General features: G+C 31.7%; 1 non-coding gene across 1 annotated transcript; it reads left to right on the top strand.

Moving 5' to 3' along the window:
* Nucleotides 1-2,765: 2,765 nt before the first annotated feature.
* On the top strand, nucleotides 2,766-2,902 carry LOC143672658 (small nucleolar RNA SNORA2/SNORA34 family). The gene has a single exon (XR_013169937.1). It is a non-coding gene; the product is annotated as a small nucleolar RNA SNORA2/SNORA34 family (small nucleolar RNA).
* The last annotated feature ends 3,345 nt before the right edge of the window (nucleotides 2,903-6,247 follow it).

Here is a 6,247-nt window from a genome sequence, read left to right as displayed (position 1 = left end):
AGATATGAAATGTTGACATTAATGGAAATTTTATGGGTGGAAAATTTACGTTTTACAAAGAACAAATAGCAAAATAGCAAAAAAAAAAAATCCCCCAAATGAGAATGATTAAAGGCACACAGATCAGACTCTCTAGCAAAAGGATTTGTAGAATGGATAGAAAGCATGATCTAAGTATATGCTGTTTACAAGAGAAACACTTTATATTCAAGGACACAATTAGATTGAAAGCAGAGGATGGAAAGATATATACCATCCAAAGTGTAACATAAAAGAGAGTGGGGATGGCCTTAATAATGTCATACTTTAAGCTAAAAATATTAGAAAGACAAAGGTTATTATATACTGATAAAATAGTCAATTCAATAAGAAGACATAATTTTAAATGTGTATGCTGTATACAGGCAAACTCTTCAAATATATGAAACACATACTGAAAGATTTGAAGAGAGAAATAGTTGGTTCTGTACTAATATTAGGACACTTAAATACAGAATTTTCAATAATGTATGGGACATCTAGGAAAAATATCAATAAGGAAGTAGAAGAGTTGAGCAATACTGTTAGCCAACTACATCTAGCAGATATACATATAATAATTTATCCAAAAGCAATTGAACACACATTCTTTTCTAGTGTAGATGGATCACTGACCAGCATACATCATATGTTGTATCACAACAAATTTAGAAATATTGAAATCAAGAAATGTGTGTTCCCTAATTACAATGGAAAGGATTTAGACATCAATAACAGAGTGATAATGGGAAAAACTACAAATGCATGGACAATAAGCAGTGAACTCATAAACAACAACTAGGTTAAAAGAATAATTATAAAGGGAATTAGGAAATATCTTAGAGCAAATGAAAATGAAAATATAGATAATAAACTTGTGAAATGCAGAAAAGACAGTGGTGAGAGGGAAGTATATAGCTAAAATGGTGTCATTAATAAAGAATAAAAATATCAAATCTAGACCTAAACCTCATATCTGAAGAATGTATCAAAAAAGAAATAACCAAACCTAAAGTGAGTAGAAGAAAGTAGATAAAAATGATAAAAGTACAGATAAATAAATGAGAGAATCAAAGAAATCATAAGTTGTTTATTTGTAAAGATCATTAACATCAGCAAAAGCTTATCTGAAATGATAATAAAAAAGGAAAGAGGAGCAAAAACTAAAATAAAAAAATGGTGCATGTTACTAATAACCCTACAGAAATAAGAAACGTATGTTATAAGGGGACACTATGGACACCTGTATATCAAGAAATTAGATAACTTAAATGACATGAATGTAATCCTATAAAACGAAAGTTACATACAGTGATTCAAGAGAAGCAGAAGATTGCAACAGAATAACAAAAAGTAAAGATATTGAATCAGTAATCAAAGAAAAACACAGAACTAGATGACTTCATTGGTGAATTTTACTAAACCTATCAAAAAAAATTTACTCAAATCTTCAAGTGTTTCCAAAAATTGAAGAGGAGTGTGCTGGTTTGAAGCTATTACATACCTCAGAAAAGACCAGGTTATTTTGATCCATGTTGGACTTTTTAATTAGGTTGTTTCAATTGAAATGTGATTAAACCAGTTAAAGGTGGGCTTTAATCCTTTTTACGGGAAAGCTTTATGACCGTTACAATGAAAGAGAGAATGCAGAGACCCAAGAAAGAAATACTCAGAGAGAGCTTACAGAGAAATGCAGTGGAGATGCTAAGAGAGGAGCAACAGATAAGAGAGAAAGCTACTGGAATCAGAAGGTGAAAGCAACAAAATACAGGAGTGAAGGATGAGCAGATGCTGACCATGTCCTTTCCCATGTGATAGAGGTTTCCAGATGCTAGCAGCCTTCCATCAGAGTCCAGTTATCATCTCGTTCATACCTTAACTGTGACATTTTCATGGCCTAATAACTGTAATAAATTAATAAATCCCCACAGTAAAAGTCAACCCATTTCTCATATATCACATTCTAGCAGTTTTAGCAAACTAAAATGGGTAAATACTCCCTAACTCTTTCTGTAAGTCTAATATCATCCTAATATCAGAAGTAAGAAGACACCCTATGGAAAAATTACTTTCCAGTACCTCTTATGAATATGGACATAAAATAAATGGCAGTAGCACAAGAACAGACATACAGACACATGCATGCTATTGTTTTATGGGGAACAATTCAGACCTTGACTTCAATAAATTGTGGATCCGTATCTTAAATGATCTAGTTGCTTACTGAGGAAGTAACTCATGTCTTAGAAATCACTCAAGGCTGGAAGTGGCAATTGGTTGATGTTTTATAAAATATCAAATGAAAATATAATGGTTGAAGTATCTATGTAATGAATAAAAGATTGGAAAATCAGCAGAGAGATTGAACAATCTGGGAAGGAAGGGGCTATCCTAGGGCACACAGGAGAAATAAAATTTAGAAAAGGTCCTGAGTATAACAGGTAATCTAAAAGTCCACAGATATGTTCAGAGACAAGGTCATGCTGAGAAAAGTCCTAAGAGGACCCTAAGCTTTTATGTCTGCCTGATGTTTAGTCTCTGTGCAATCAGTAGGGGACATAGTAGCTGAGTCTGTAAAAAGCCTGGCTAAGTACAAGAAGTTCCCAAAACACAAGAAGGAATGGAGCAGTACAGATTTTTGCTGCAACATTTTAATCAAATTGATGTCAATCCACAAAACTAAAGGAAAAGACACTTGGGTAACCAAATACAAAAATGAATATAGACTTTACAAAATGTAACATCATTTGGCCTTGAGTCATGGTCGGCAGTTTGATGGAACTGTTGGTTTTAAGCAGGAGCCTGATGAAATGTCTTCCTATGGTCTGTTGGCAATTGCAGAACTTTGGAAATGTTATGGTCAATTCATTAGAAAGAAACATCTGAGTCATTGCTGATAAATGTGACCTAATATTTATTTGTAGCTTTATAAAAGCTGAGAATCCAAAATATAGGGGTCCTTGACTTGTTCATTAGAATTATAATGCACTTAAACCTAAATATTACCAATATCCACTGTGGAAAGGTTTTTTCATCCAAAACAGAATATCTCTGTATTGTGACCTTGCTTTGAGTTTTGTACCTTATTGTAAGATAAGGCCCTAACTATTTTTATTTTTAATTTTGGTTTTATTGATAAATATTCACATAAAATGCTATAAAAAGTAAACAAAAATAAACAAATATACTGACAATAAACAAGAACAAAAACACTGAGGAGAAAAGATAATCTAATATCACAGTCACTACATTATATTCTTCAAAATGTAAAGCTTTCAATTAAAAATTATAGGTAGGAAATATTTTTAAAAGTGTCCAATTTGGGTGAAGACAAGCAACATATAGCAACAATTGCTGTGATAACCTACTTACTGATAAATCTAGCAAAAGGTTTTCAAAAATTGTTTTATATATTTTCACAGAGGATATTGAAACCATGGGCAAAAGGCTAAGGAAAACTAGATAATGATACCTTGAAAATAAGGAATAGTAAATATATAGAAACTATAAAGGAATTTAATAGAATTTCTAGAATGAAAATATAATACTCTTAAAAATTAACTAGAGGAATTTGAAAGAAAATTTCAGCAGGCAAATGAAAGAATTGATGAACTTCAAAATTGGTCAATTGAGATTATCTCATCTGAGGAGAAGAGAAAAAGAAACAGAGAAAAGTCAATAGAGGCTAAGAGACTATGTAATACTTTCAAATGTCCCAACACACATGTATAATGTGTGTCACAGGCTACAGAGAGAGAGGGGACCAAAAATTATACTTGAAGAAATAGTGTTGAAAAATTTCCCAATCAGAGAAATTATTTCCATGGAAATTTGAAAGTAAATTACTTCAGTATGATAAAGGGGATTTATCAAGATCTCAGAATTAACAGCATACTTAATAGTGAAAGACTGAATGGGATACAGATAAAATCAGGAAAAATTATTCATGATTTTCACAACTGTTATTCAGAATTTTACTGAGAGTGCTCACCAGTGACATTAGACAAGAAAATGAAAAAAAAAATCTACCTATGGAAGGAAGAAATAAGTATGTCTGTGCATAGATGACATGATCTCATATATAGAAAATCCTTCAGTATCAACACAGGCAAATCACAAATACATAAATACTTACCTACATGCATCTATACTTGTAAGAGATAATAAGTAACTTAAACAATGTTACAGGATAGAAGATCAACATACAGATATCAGCTTTATTTCTATACACAAGCAAGGAACAACTGAAAATGAAATTAAGAAAATGCTTTCATTTGCAATAAGATAAAAAAACAATAAAATTCTTAGGAATAGATTTAAACAAAGAAGCACACAGCTTTTACACTGAGAACTATGAATAAGTGTCTACAAAAGTTAAAAAATATATAGGTAATAGCATGTCCTGTGATAAATAATAAGACAATATTATTAAAGTGTCAATACCCAGTGCAATGTTCTAAACTCAATGCAATCCATGCCAAAATCCCAACTGTTGCTTTTGAAAAAATGGAAAGGCTGAACCTAAATTCATAAGGAATTGCACATCCTCTTGAACAGCCACAATAGTATTGAAAAAGAAGACAAAGTTGGAGGCCACAAAACACCTGATAGTAAAACTTAATAAAATAAAATGTAAAATTGAAATTCCAGAAATAAATCCATCAATTTTCAATCAAGTGAATTGACCTGGGTGCCAATATTGGTCAATGGTTAATAAATAGTATGTTTAACAAATGTTTCTTGCAAACCATATATTCAGAATCCTGCCTCACACCATATAAAAAAGTTAACTCAAAATTAATTAAAGGCACAAGATGACAGTTAAAACCATGAAATACCTTTAAGAAAACACAGAGGAAATCTTCAGAACATTGCATTTTGGAATGGATTGTAAGATATGGTACCAAAATCTCAAGTACCAAAACTGAAAGTAGCAAAGAAAAAATAGTTCAAATGCTACAGAAACTATTTCAGAAAATAGAGAAGAGCAATTGACAATCATTGTGTAAAGTCAGCATTGCTAAATACCAAATCACATTTTTAAAAAGACAAATATACCTTATGAATTGATTTCCTATCCAGGTAACAGGAAGGCCACAGATGCAGGTGTAAATAGTCTTTTGAAACAATATGATTACTCAACAATCATGGGGAAAAATTTAGAAATTATGGTAAACTCAAGCCATTATAAAACTGACCATCCCTATCTATCCCAGGACATGAATCTCTTTAGAGCATACCCATACTAATCGCCTTAGTGTGTCCTCTCCCTCTTCAATAGAATTCTGCCATTTGCCTTCACTGTACTTCTTGACCTTGAATTCTTTCTCACTTCAAGACTCTATGCCTGAAGTAGTGCACTACTCAGGTACTACTGGAATTCCAGTAAAATGAGACAAAGTATAACAATTTGGGAAATACAACATAAAGCACAGGACTGTGAGAAAAGCTTCATTAAGGGGCTAAAGTGGAGAACTTGGATGTTTCTGTTTACAGCAAGTTAGAAAGACCATGCACATTATAACAGGGAAAGACTCATGCATAAGAAGAATTTAAAGGAAACCATACCTTCACCTTAGGCTATGCAATGCTGCTAAGAGCAGAAGGTGAGTGCCAATCTGCAAAGAGACAATCTGCAAGACTGGGAAAATAATTCTTTCTTTTCAGTTTTTTCTTTATTACCTCCTGACATTCAGGAAATCACTCATAACATTAGTGCATAACAATTAAAGGACTAGAGACTATATATATTAAAGGAATACAACATTTGCATAGTGTAAACTGCAGTAGATAAACAGAATACCATAGTCATTAACATTTAAAAGGGAAAATATGAACAAACCCTGCAGAAAATGAAATATCTGATTCCCATTGACAGCAAATTAACATATTAAGAAGTCCATAATTCAACCAAAAATCATAAGTAATGCAAAAACACATAAGAAAAGACAAGGTGTTGAAAGGAACAAAATAAAACACAATAAAAACATAAATGAAGAACTTCAAGACATTAAAAATACTAGTAACAAAGTTTTAAAAAACTGCATTAAATATTCAGAAAGATCCAAAGATAATCACATGCAAAGTACTAAAAGAAATCAGGAAAACAATACATAAAGAAAATAAGGATACAGTAAAATGAAATTATGGAAAAGAACTAAACAGAAATAAAGACACTGAAAAATAAAGGGACTGAAATTAAGATTAAAATATTTATAGAGGGGTTTAA

The sequence above is a fragment of the Tamandua tetradactyla genome, chromosome Y, assembly GCF_023851605.1.
Source record: "Tamandua tetradactyla isolate mTamTet1 chromosome Y, mTamTet1.pri, whole genome shotgun sequence".
In the NCBI taxonomy this organism is placed as follows: Eukaryota; Metazoa; Chordata; class Mammalia; order Pilosa; family Myrmecophagidae; genus Tamandua; species Tamandua tetradactyla.
This window is presented reverse-complemented; position numbering and strand designations above follow the sequence as displayed.